This window comes from Triticum aestivum, chromosome 3A, assembly GCF_018294505.1.
Source record: "Triticum aestivum cultivar Chinese Spring chromosome 3A, IWGSC CS RefSeq v2.1, whole genome shotgun sequence".
In the NCBI taxonomy this organism is placed as follows: domain Eukaryota; kingdom Viridiplantae; phylum Streptophyta; class Magnoliopsida; order Poales; family Poaceae; genus Triticum; species Triticum aestivum.
Genome location: NC_057800.1, coordinates 30,264,283 through 30,277,891, shown reverse-complemented (window position 1 = coordinate 30,277,891; position 13,609 = coordinate 30,264,283).

The following is a 13,609-nucleotide window of genomic DNA, read 5'->3' as shown; positions in this document are numbered from 1 at the left end:
ACCGGCTGAGTGCCAACAGCCGGCCCTCTTCCAGTAAATCGACACCGTCTTGTTGTGCTTCTTGTGCTTCCTCCTCGGTGTACATGGTGACTCGTGGGGAGTCGAACTCTATGTCCGTTGGGATGACGGCTTCGGCACCGTAGACGAGGAAGAAGGGCGTGAAGCCGGTTGACTTGTTTGGAGTCGTGCGCAGACTCCAGGGGATGGCTGGCAGCTCGTCGAGCCAGCAGCCAGCTGAGCGCTCCAGAGGCTCGATCAACCGAGGCTTGATGCCGGACAGGATGAGGCCGTTTTCTCGCTCCACTTGGCCGTTTGACTGCGGGTGGGCGACGGATGCTAGGTCCAGTCGGATGCCCTGTGTTGCGCAGAAACGGGCCAAGGCGCCTTTGGCAAAATTTGTGCCGTTGTCGGTGATGATGCTGTGTGGTATGCCGTACTGAATTGTGATATCGGTGATGAAGGTCACGGCAGTCGGACCGTTCAGTTTCTTAATTGGCTTCACTTCCACCCAGTTGGTGAACTTGTCCAGTGCGACAAGTAGGTGAGTCAGACCACCTCGTGCTGTCTTGAATGGTCCCACCATGTCTAGACCCCAAACTGCGAAAAGCCAAGCAATGGGGATGGTCTTGAGCGCGGAAGCCGGCTGGTGCGGCTTGGAGCTGAACTTCTGGCACCCTTTGCATTTTTGGACCAACTCCTTGGCCTCTTCCAAGGCAGTTGGCCAAAAGAAACCGTGCCGAAAAGCTTTGGCGACGAGTGCTCTTGAAGCCGCATGGTGGCCGCATTCGCCTTGATGGATGTCTTTGAGGATCGCCTGGCCTTGCTCTGGCTCTACGCAGCGCTGGTAGACACCAGTGACGCTGCGCCTGACTAGCTATCTGTTGATTATGGTATAGGCTGCTGCCCGGCGTTGTAATTGCCGAGCTGAGGTCCCATGAGGGCGCTGCTATTTCTTCGACTACCAGAACTGCGACTTGGACGAGGGCGGCTGGGCTGGGAGGCGGCGGGCTGGAGTCAACAACTGCTTGCTGGGCTGATGAAGTCTCCAGGCCGACTGGCGCGGTCCTTGGGCCGAGTTCTGGAATCTTCGAGTTCATCACCGCAGTCCCCGGGCCGGGCTCGATTATGGCAGCTTTGGTGTCGCCCGCCAAAGTGCCTGTTCCGACTGCCGGGACTCTGGAGTCGGATCCGCCGTCTTCGGGAGGAGCCGGCACAAAAATGGAGTCTGATTCTGGTGAAGGCTTGACAGACGGCTTGAGGAGGCGTTGAAGGGCGACGCCAGATGGTATTGCTTGGCGGGTAGAGCCGATTCGTGCCAAGGCGTCTGCTTGGTCGTTGTCATTTCTTGGCACATGGAGGAACTCGCACCCTTCGAAATACCCGCTGAGTTGCTGCACGAGGAAACGGTAGCTCGCCATGTTTGCATTTTTTGCGTCCCAGTCGCCAGATGACTGCTGGACCACTAAGTCCGAGTCACCATAACACAGGGTCCGGCGGATGCCAAGTTCTTTGGCAAGCCGGAGCCCGTGAATGAGCGCCTCGTACTCGGCCACGTTGTTGGAGGCGGCAAAATGGATTTGCAGTGCATATTTGAGCTTGTCGCCTTTGGGAGAGGTGAGGACGACGCCGGCTCCCAAGCCGGTGCGCATCTTGGAGCCGTCGAAGTGCATCCGCCAATGGGTGGAGTCAGGCGCTGGAGGCAGGTACTGGGTCTCGGCCCAGTCGACGAGGAAGTCGGCCAGTGCTTGGGATTTGATGGTGGGGCGGGGCTAGTAGTAGATGGTGTAAGGAGCCAGCTCTATGGCCCACTTGGCCACTCAACCAGAGGCATCTCGGCTACCGATGATCTCGGCAAGTGGAGCCGTGCAGACCACTGTGATTGGATGCTCTTGAAAGTAAGGCTTCAATTTCTTGGCAGCAAAGTGCACGCCATAGCACATCTTCTGGTAGTGGGGGTAGTTCTGCTTGGAGGTCGACAGTACCTCGCTCAGGTAATATACTGGTCTCTGGACAGGTAGCGCCTTGCCTTCCTCCTTGCGCTCTACTACAATGACTGTGCTGACTACTCGGCTGGTGGCGGCGATGTACAGGAGCATAGGTTCCTTGGGAGTCGGAGCCGCCAGGACGGGTGGAGTAGTCAGCATCTTCTTCAACTGGTGGAAAGCTTCGTCCGCCTTATGGTTCCACTCGAAAAAAGTGGTCTTCTTCATGAGTTGGTATAAGGGGAGAGCTTTCTCGCCCAGCCGACTGATGAATCGGCTGATGGACGCCAAGCAGCCGGTGAACTTCTGCACATCCAGCAGTCGGCTGGGTACCTCCATTCTCTCGATGGCCTTGATTTTTACTGGGTTGCATTCTATGCCGCGTTCAGAGACCAGGAAACCTAGCAGCTGGCCGGCTGGTACTCCGAAGACACACTTCTCGGGGTTGAGCTTGATCTGGAACCGGCGCAGGTTCTCAAAGGTCTCCTTGAGGTCTTCCAGCAGTGTTCCTCGCTTTTCCGTCTTCACCACCACGTCGTCCACGTAAACGTGGGCGTTCCTGCCGAGCTGCTTGAGGAGGCACTTCTGCATGCAACGCTGAAAGGTGGCGCCGGCATTCCTTAAGCCGAACGTCATGGTGAGGTAGCAGAATGCTCCAAACGGCGTGATGAAGGCGGTCTTCAATCTGTCAGCCGGATTCAGCTTGATCTGGTGATATCCTGAGTATGCATCCAAGAAGCTCAACAACTCGCATCCGGCTGTGGAGTCTATCACCTGGTCAATTCTTGGTAGAGCAAATGGGTCCTTGGGGCAGGCCTTGTTGAGGCTCGTGTAGTCAATACACATTCGCCATTGCTTGTTCTTCTTTAGCACCAGGACCGGATTTGCCAGCCACTCCGGGAAGAAAACTTCCATAATGAAGCCGGCTGCTAGGAGTCGGGCTATCTCTTCTCCGACAACTCTTCTCTTCTCTTCTGATAAGCGGCGCAGGGGCTGCCTGACCGGCTTTGCATCAGATCGGACGTGTAACTTGTGCTCGGCGAAATCCGTCGGTACACCTGGCATGTCCTTGGGAGACCATGCGAAGATGTCCCAATTCTCACGGAGGAAATCGACGAGCTCGCCTTCCTATTTGCTGTCGAGGTTTGCACCTACGACGGCGTACCTCTCTGGGTGCTCCGGATCCAAGGGTATCTTCTTTGTCTCTTTGGCCGGCTTGAACGAACCTTCGGCTTCCGACTCCTTCGGGTCGGGCGATATCTCCGGCTGCTTGCCGGCCATCGCCACAACTCGCTCAAGGAGTCGCTTCTCGGCTGCAATCACCAGGGACTCGGCCAGCCGACTGCTCTCGGTCGCGCAAGCGGACGACTTCCGGTAGTCGCCGGCCACAGTCAGAATTCCCCTGGAACTGGGCATCTTCATCTTGAGGTAGGCGTAGTGGGGGACCGCCATGAACTTGGCCAAGGCGGGCCGGCCAAGTAGCGCATGGTATGGGCTCTCAAGGTCCACTACCTCAAACCAAACAGACTCTCTTCGGAAGTGATCTTTGTCCCCAAAGAGGACGTCAATCAGGATCTTGCCGATTGGTGAGCAGGAAAGCCCAGGAACAATGCCGTGGAACACAGTCCGGCTGTTCTGAAGCTGTCTCTGCTTGATTCCTAACTTCTCCATGGTGTCCTTGTACAGGATATTGATGCTGCTGCCCCCATCTATCAGAACTCGCGAGAAACGCGCGGCCCGTTTGTCCGTGGCAAAGGTGGCGTCCAGGACCAAGGCGTAGGAGCCCGGACTCGGCATCACTTCTGGGTGGTCAGCCCTGCTCCAGCTGATGGGCCTCTCAGACCAGTGCATGAACTCTGGCGTCTCTGAGGCTACTGCGTTCACCTCTTGTCGCTGCAGCCGCCTGCTGCGTCGATCATCAGCCACACTGGTGAACACCACGTAGGCTCCGTGCTCTTCAGGGTATTCGTCTTGTACTGCGCCGACTGGCCTGACTGCCGGCTGCTGGGGCGGAGGCGGAGGCGGCTGCCCAGCAGGCGGGGGTGGCAGGAGGTCGTCTCCCTTGGCGATCCTGGTGAGCCAGTGGCACTTCCGGGTGGTGTGATTCGACGGCTTCGCGCCGCTGTGGAACTTGCAAGGTCCATCCAAGGTCTGCTCATAGGAGAAGGCCGGCAACCAGTTCGGCTTGCCGCCTTTCTGTCGCTTGGGCGGAGGCTGCTCTTCTGGCTGCTGGGCTTCAACGGTCGCGACCTGCCGGCTGCTGGAAGCCGGCTGCGGGGCCTTGCGCTTGTTGTCGCCCTGCTGTTGTCGCCGGCCGGCGTCTGCCGCCGGAGTTCTTGGAGCCTGAGGAGCTACTTTGCCAGTCGTGCTGATTTGAATTTCCGTCTTCATGGAGGAGTCGGCCGTAGCGTACTTGTCCGCTATGATCAGCAGCTCGTCGAGGGTTTCTGGCTCGTCGCAGAGGAGCTTGTGCTTGAGGAGGGTGCCTTCTCGGCACCCGGCTGTGAAGTACTCGATGGCCTGCACCTCGTGCACGCCCTCGCAGGAGTTCCGGAGCTCAGCCCAACGCGTGAGGTAGTCGCGAGTCGACTCGTCAGGACCTTGCACGCACAAGGAGAGCTGACGAGGCTTGGGAGGACGCTTGTACGTGCTGGTGAAGTTGCGGACGAATGCTTCAGTGAAGTCGACCCAGCTATTGATGCTGCGGGGCTTTAGGCTGTTCAGCCATGTCCGGGCCGTGCCCTGGAGCATGAGCGGAACGTACTTTACGGCGACACGCTTGTTGCCGTTTGCTATGCTGACAGCCGTGGAGTAGTCGACTAGCCAGTCTTCCGGCTTCACGGAGCCGGTATACTTGGGCGTTTCTCTTGGGAGCGTGAACCCTCTGGGAAAGGGCTCGTCCAGAATGCGGGGCCCGAAACAAGGCGGACCTAGCTCGTCTTCTTCTTCCAGTGTCAGGGACCGGTGAAGTCGGTCGATCCAGTGGCGGGCGTCATTCTCTCCAACTCCCTCTCGGCGGCCAAGGCGGTCACCGAGAGTCGGATGGTCAACAGGCGGAGGGGAGACTTGCCTCTCCTTGCGGGGAGGGGGAGGCGGACAGTCGTCCCGTCGTTCCGCTGCTCTCGGGCGGCCGCCTCGGTCGCGCTCTATGGTAATCCGAGTCCGACTATGGCTGACAGCCGGCTCCTTGTCCTTTCTTCCTCGGCCACCGCCAGTCGGAGTCCGAGACGTCGCGCCTTGATCCCGGTGCGGGTCGTCGTTTGGCCGCTGCGGCGCTTCCGTGCGGCAGCCGGCCTCGTTCTGCGCGACGGCCGCGTCGAGGAGCCGCTGGACTCGCTCCATCATGAGGCGGCGCTCTTCACCCTCGAAATTGTCCAGCTCATCCGCCGCTGCCTGGGCCGCTCGGATGTTCTCCGCTGGTGTGGCATACATGGGGCGGCTAGCCCCAAATAGGCTGGCGATGGCTACACCGCGCTGCTGAACCGCGCCAAGGCAGCTGGGCCCTGCCGGGGCCGGCGAGCAGCCAATAGCGCGATCCATCTCCCACTGGTAAGCTTCTGACAAGCGTCTCATGCTGGCCAGCTTCTTCGCGCCTTCAACAAGCTGAAGGCGGCGCGCTTCTAACGTTCTGCGTCAGCATCTTCCGGAATGGGCGCATCTAGGTCTTGCAGCGCCGCGCCGAGTGAGTCGGGCGCCCCTCCGCCAGGGAACTCATCGTGACTGATGACCAACACCTCAGTGACGGTGCTTCCGTCGCTCTCCGCGTGGGGGAGAGGTTCGTCGTAGACGACCACGTTGGTGGGGAACGCGACGACCGACGCGGTGTCGGAGTCGACCAACATCGGGTCGGTGGAGCCTACGGATTCCAAGTCTACGGCAGGCTCGCCGGAAACGTGGAGTTGATCGAGGAGGCCCATGAGGAGGTTTTCGGGGCCGCCTGCACCTGCGTCGGACGCAGGTTCGTCGGAGAGGCAGACCTCGTCGACAAGTTCGGCCAAGGAGCTGGCTGCGCAGGCGATCTCAACGCCGCGCAACGCGTCGATGCAAACTTCGTCTGGCGTGCCTGCCTGGCTGCGCTCGCGAGAGAGGAAAAGGGTTCCCGTCCAGAACAGATCTCCGGACGGCGGTGCACCATGCCCCACGGTGGGCGCCAAATGTCGGGGGTTTGGTGCGACATATACCAACGGATGGCTTATCATGGTGGGGGCGAGTAGAACGTCGCCAGTTCCTGGAAACGGGATGAGGCAAAGACATGCACGCTGGCGAATCTTACCCAGCTTCGGGCTCTCCGGGGAGATAATACCCCTACTGCTGCTCTGCGGGGTCTCCGCATGATCACTATGGTCAAGTGTTTACACGGTTGCTCCTTGATTTGTGTCTGGTGGTAGGAGAGGGCAAGGCTAGCTTTCTCCTTCTATCTGGTATGGTATAGAACTACTGGGATCCAACCCTTTGCACGGGTGCCCTAGGGGGTTTATATAGGCCTACCCCCCAGGGGTACAATGGTAATTTGACTGGGCACGGGCCCAGCCGTCAGTGCCTCCGACTTCCGACTTCTCCGCCGACTGCTGGGGCCCGCCGACTGGTCTGGTACGGAGCCCACAGGCCGCGTCCGCCGCGGGCGGGTCTTGCCGGCTGCTGATCACTGTAGCCGTGCTTCTGATGATGCAAGCTTGGTCATGGGGTCGTGGCAACAGCCCCGCCGCCTGGCGGGCGATCACTGTGGCCACTCCCCATCTCTTCTTGATTAATGGCGCGTGGGCCCCGGGGGAGGGTTCGGCCGACTCCCCCGGGCCGACACCCGACGGGTCCGACTGGCGGTTCTCCCGCTGTCTCCTGAGGTCTCGCTGACTGGTGGGCCCCACTGTCTCTAGGCCGTACAGACAAGCCGTCGTGGGCGCAGGACCCGATACAGTGGTGCTGATGTCAGGGCCGGCCGGGCAATAGTGCCACCCGCAGGGAGATCTTCCCAAGTACGGCGTGTTGTAGCCATGCCTGCCCTTGGTAAGGGGCGGGGAGTGGGCTTCATTGTAGCCACGCCCCTGCCCCGTCCCCCTCGATGAGGTCACAGTTTGTTGGAGTCGCTGGCCGACTCCCCAAAGCCGGCTTCTCTGGAAGTCGCCCCCGGGACTCGGCCGTGAGCGGGCAGTCGACCGTCTTGCCGTAGACTCTCCAGGAGGCGGCTCTTCGCCCTGTGGTCTTGAGGGGCGCAGCCTGCCTCGATGTCTTGAAAGGTTATGGGGCTCGGGTTGGCCTACCCGTGGCCCATTACTTCGACAATGAATGGCTCCGTGACATCACCTATGAGATGGAGTCTGCTGATGTAGCCCCTGCCAGCTATGTCACCTTTGCTTCCTTCTTCCTGAAAGGACTCGCTGCTCAATGGTGGGACAGCCACAGGCGTACTCTGCCGGTTGGAACAATCATCACCTGGCCAGACATCCAAGCTGCTTTCCGTGCCCGCTTCATTCCTCAGGGAGTCATGGACCGGAAGAAGCACGAGTTCCACAACCTCACCCAAGGTAACAAAACTGTGGAAGCCTATCAGCGGGAGTTTCTGGACTTGTCATGCTATGCTGAAGAAGACATTGCAATTGATACACGCAGATAGGAGAAGTTCCGTGATGGCCTTCAAGCTAACATCAAGCTCGCACTTCTAGTGCATGACTTTGCTGATTTTGCCACCTTGGTGAACAAGGCCATCAATGTCGAAACTGGTCTGCAGGAACACCAGAGCTCTCACTGGCGCAACCATGACACGGGGTCATCTTCGGGCCCGTCCTCGCACAAGCGTAGGATATGGATTCCCAACAGCATGTACCAGCCAACTGCACCTGCTCAAAGGAAGTCCTATGCTGCAGCGCGTCGGCCTCCTCCACCAACTAGGCAGCCAAGGACTTCCAGCTCCACCACCCCGAGCTCATGTTCCCACTCCCGATAATGGTCTGTGCTACAAGTGTGGTCAACCAGGTCTCCTCGCCAGGAACTGCTTTCAGAACCAGAATCAACTGGCCCTTCCCGCAGCTGGCCGTGGAAGCAACCATCCCCGCAACACCAATGCCAGGTCTTATGGTCGTGTTCATGCCAACCACGTTGATCTCAATGAAGCTCAAGACCAGCCTGCTACTGCGATGGGTACACTCCTCGTAAATTCAGTACCTGCATCTGTTTTATTCGATTCAGGAGCATCGCATTCATTCATGTCAGAAGATTTTGCATACAAGCACGATGTTAGGTGTGAGGAGATGAACACTTCGGTAGTGGTAAAAAAACCCGTGGGACAATGTCAAACCTCCATGGTTGGCATCAACGTCCCCGTGGAAGTCGAAGGGCTGGAATTCAACGCCTCTCCCATTATCCTGAAGTCATCTAACATCGACCTCATTCTCGGGATGGATTGGTTGAAAGCACATACTGCTTCTATAGTTTGCGCCACTAAGACCGTCCATCTGCTACACCCTTCTGATGATATAGTAACTTACTAGGCTCATCTGGTTCAAAATGCCGAGGCACGGCTTTATGCCTTGAATGCATTGAACGATGCACCACTCGAGGGCATTGAAAACATTCCCGTCGTTCGCGAATTCCAAGACATCTTTCCTGAAGAACGTCCAGGGATTCCCCCTGCTAGAGCTGTCAAATTCATCATCGACTTGAAACCAGGCACCACCCCTATAGCCAGGCGACCCTACAAGATGCCGCCGCATGAACTTATTGAGCTGATGGAGGAAATCAACAAATCTCTTTGCAAAGGTTTCATTCGCCCTAGTTGCTCTCCTCGGGGAGCACCTTCTCTCTTTGTTAAGAAGAAGGATGGGACAAACCAATTGGTCCAAGATTATCGACCTATTAACCAAGCCACTATTCAGAACAAATATCCCACTAGTAGAAAAAATCCCATTCGTCCCGGTTGATAAGGGCCTTTTGTCCCGGTTTGTGAACCGGGACTAAAGGGTCATTACTAATGCCCAAACCCTTTAGTATCGGTTCTTACACGAACTGGGACAGATGGGCCTCCACGTGGCCGGTGCGCCGAGCCCAGGCAGTAGGGCCTTTGGTCCCGGTTGGTGGCACCAACCGGGACCAATAGGCATCCACGCGTCAACATTTTAGGGGTTGGGGTTTTGGTTTTTTTTGAAGGGGGGGGGTTGGGGGTTTTGGGGATTTAATTTAGGTGTTTCATATATTTTGTTAGCTAGCTAATTAATAGAGAGAAGTGTCCTCCCTTATGTCCATGCTTGGACGATGCTATATATACGTATATGTAGAGAGGACTAGACACGCTAGCTAGTAAGCAAATAAAGGAAATAGAAGATCGTCATGAACATATGCATACAGAGAGAAGTGATATCGACCACCTCTCCTTCTCCGAGAGATTGGTCGAACAACAAGTTCTCGTATATCTATCCGACACTACCGGCTACATATATACAATAGTTATCTCTTACAATATAATCTCCTAATTATATATGAACACAGGGTCCACATAGTATTCTCCGTCTTCAGTGATCACGTGGTCAAGGAAGAACGACGCCAATTCCTCTTGAATTGCTTGCATACGATCTGGTGCTAGGAGTTCATCCCGCATCCGAAACATCTAATTTGAACAAGGGGGTCAATACATATATATATATATATATATATATATATATATATATATATATATATATATATATATATATATATATATATGAATAAATGAAACTCAACACAAATGATGGTAATAAAATAAATTGTGAATATTATTGCTTACGCACTTCATATTGTTCGTCAGAGTACCCTCGTTCACAGGTCGTGTGGCGGATGGACTCGCAAACATAGTATCGACATAAATCATTCCCTTGTTCCTGCCACAACCACTTTACAAGAAATAGAGGTCAATCAAACTGATATGCAAGCATGCCAAATGGTATTGATGAAACTAGCGCTTGAATCACTAGGAGATGCGCGGAACATGTTACTATACTACTTACTTTCAGGTGTCTAAATTGCAGCTTCTTCGGCAGTCCCGGAGCTTTCTTGGTGAATTTTCTCCAAACCCTGCCAGACAAAGAAAACACTTAATTGATATATCAGGAAATGAACAAAGTTGCTGATATGGTGGATAATGATCGATTTAACTTACTTCTCGAGCATTTGAGTCATGTCCGCATAGTCTTGGGGATCTTTTCATCTCGAGTCTTAGACGGTTACTAGTCCCTGTGCAAGCTTAATCTCTAGGAGAATATAGTGGAAACTGCGCACGCATGCATAACTCATCAATTACATTACTATAACCTGGACTAATAAGGGAAACCGAATATGCACAAGACAGTAACACTCACTTGAAGTTGTAAGGAAAGAGTATTATATCTTTGTTTTCATTTATTACCAACTATCGTAGCAAGTTGGCCTCGGTATCTTCGGCACGATATTTAACCTCAGTTGCATCTATGAGATTTTTGTTAATGAACCCAATATCACCGATTTGTTTTTTCTTCAATTCGGCGATCTTCAATCTGCATAATATAGAGAGGATAATTATAAATACATGCAATGAAAGAGCTGACCTATATAGAGATACTTAATGACAGAAGTAGTACTACTTACAGACAGTAGCAAGTGACCGTTGCTTTATCGAGGGCCTTTTGATTGAAAAACTGGAAGAACTCCTCAAATGGAACATTCAACAGTTCAATTCCAATGAGCTCATGCTCCTATCTAACTCTCAGCGTCAAAGTATTCCTCCCCCCAGACTCTCTGCAGGTTTTCATGTACCAATCATGGAATCTTCGCATCATCTGTAACGCCCAGAGTCCGATGCGCCAGGTGTCTTGCAGTTATTCGCTGTCGTTGCCATGTCATCCGCTTGCGTGTTGCATCGTGTCATGTCATCATCCGCATTGCATCATCATGTTTTCAAAACTTGCATCTGTCCCGGTCTCCTCATTCCGTCCGTTGTCTGTTCTAAGCCCAGACACACTTGCACGCGCCCGCGGCATGTCCGAAATATTATTTTATAAGTGGCCGGAAGATGTTCTCGGCATGGGATGAGAGTTGACATGTGGTCTTATTATAGTGTAGATAGACCGCCTGTCAAGTTTCATCGCATTCGGAGTTCGTTTGATAGCCCAACCGTTAAACTATAGCGGCAGTATAGCCGGTCTAACATCGGACGTTTTCGGTCTCCGGAAACAGATGTCGGGCCCTCTCTCTCTCTTCTCCCCCTCGCAGTCTCGCCACAGCCCACCTAGTCCATCCTCCTTCCCCTCTTCGCGTCCGGAGTTGTCCGATGCGACCACACGGTCCGAAACCCTCTCTGCACAGTGCATCGAACCCCTCACGTGCGCGTCTGAAATTGTCCCGGACCCGACCCGGGCTGTCGCTACCGTTGTGTCCGGATCATCCCCAAACATCTACAAAATATCATAGTTTTATTTATTGGACTCCCTAGCATATCTATTCTCGTCCGTCAGTTTTCGATCGGAAGGTCCAAACTCTCTCCCTTACCTATATAAATAGTCCACCCACATGCCTATTTGGACAAACCCTAGACCAACTCCCTAAAATCCCTCCACCCCGCCGCCAGACCAGATCCACCTCGGGATCCTCCCGCCGCCAGCTCGCACCCACCATGCATCCAATCCTGCAGCCTCCACCATCCCTGGCCGTCAGATCCTTGATCCAATGGCCTCCCTTGCGCCCCAGTTTCCCCAACGCCACATGCCCCACAGCTGGCCCCGATCCGGATCGAGGCAAGCTCGTCCCCGAGCCCCAGGGAGCCGCCGTTCCCGTCTGTCGCCGGTGACCGAACCTTCAGTTAGAGAGATGAGCGCCCCTCCTTTTTCCTTTCCCTTCCTTCCCCTGGTGCTTCTCTCTGTTAACCACTCCCTCTCTTCGTGCTGCTGATTCATAGGGAGCGCCATGGCCTCCTCCAACCGATCCTCCGGTGCCTCCCCGAGCCTGCAGCGTACCCAGCTCCTCGTGCCCGAGGGCCTCGTGCGCAAGCTCAACCCCGAGAGCCCCTGAGAAGCTCTTCCTCCCGCCGGTCTCCTCCGCGACCCTGCGTCTCTGCCGAAGCCCGCGCCAAGTTCTTCGTCCCCGCGCCGTCGTTGCCGGATCCGGTGGGCACAGGCCGGAGACCGCCCCTGCTCGCGTTGCTATCCTCTGCCTCCCCTGCTCCAGTTCGAGCGAGCGAGGAGACCGCCCCGTTAATCGCCTGCTTCCCTACTGCTGCCGTTGTTATGACTATCAAAGACGGCAAGCCCCGCCTCGTCGGCGCGCCAATCTGCCGCGGGCTACCCTCAGAACGGAGCTCCACCGCCACCAAGCCTCAAATCCGGCCGGTTCCTGCTCGCCCTCGCCCGTGCAAGTCCCTCGTCGTGCCGCCATCGTCCTGCTCCAAGGCGAAGCGCGGCCCGCTCGATCCTCTGTTTTTGTCGACCTGCTTCGTCCCCTTCCTCTGTGATTCAGGCGAGTGTGAACCAGGCCGCTACCACACATGCCCGCGTGGGCCACAAGCATGCTCGAGGCCCAGCGCGCCCCTCCTGCAGCCTCCCCACCAACTGGGCCTCGGCACATGGTGAGGCACTAGCGCCCCCTTGTTTTTTCCCTCTTTCTCTCTGTTGGCCCAGCATGAGCAGTTCCCCAGGCCCAGTTTGCCTCAGATCTGGCCCGTGTTGTTTTTTTTCCCTGAGAGGACGATTTTTCTAATTTCCAGAGTTGGCAGTTTTACAAAATAACCCCTAAGCTCCATGCATATTGCAACTCACAAACGGTGCATCATATTAAAATATATTATATATGAAACTTGCTTAGAATTTTGTCTAGTTTAATAATATGCCACATTCATCTATGTTTGAAATGTTTAAAATGTTGTTTGTTTAAATTTGCTTAAATAACTTGCTAAAACGGTTTAATTCATAACTAAATAACCGTAACTCGGAATTTAATAAACTTTATATGTAAATGGGGTAGAAAAATGCCTAGTTTAACATGGTGTACTTGTTTTGCATGTTTATTAACTCTAAAATTATGTTTAGGGAAGAACAGTACCAAACCTAATATATGCATATGAGGAGTTTCCGGACTTGTTGTTTTGTTGTTACGGCATCATTTAAACTTGCCTAGATTAGATAGTTTCATCATGTTTCACCTCTTGCCATGCTAACAACATTTAATATTGTTGGGTACATAAACGAGATCGAACTAAATAACATGAACGTGGTGTTTCGTCAATATGCAATGGAGCTCCACTTAATTTGTAGGATTGCTTGTGCACTTTGCCATGCCATGCTTCATTAAACCGGACATCCCTCATACTTGTTGTGCATCATGCTATGATTTTGTGGTGGTTGTTTACTTTGTTGTTTGCTTCTTTCCGGGTTGCCTTTCTCGTGAGCTTCGGTTCCGTTCTGGAGTTGTGAGGATCCGTTCGACTACGTCTGCTTGTCTTCTTCATGGACTCGTTCTTCTTCCTTGCGGGATTTCAGGCAAGATCACCATACCCTCGGAATCACTTCTATCTTTGCTTGCTAGTTGCTCGCTCTTTTGCTATGCCTATGTTGCGATACCTACCACTTGCTTATCATGCTTCCTATATTGTTGAACCAAGCCTCTAACCCACCTTGTCCTAGCAAACCGTTGTT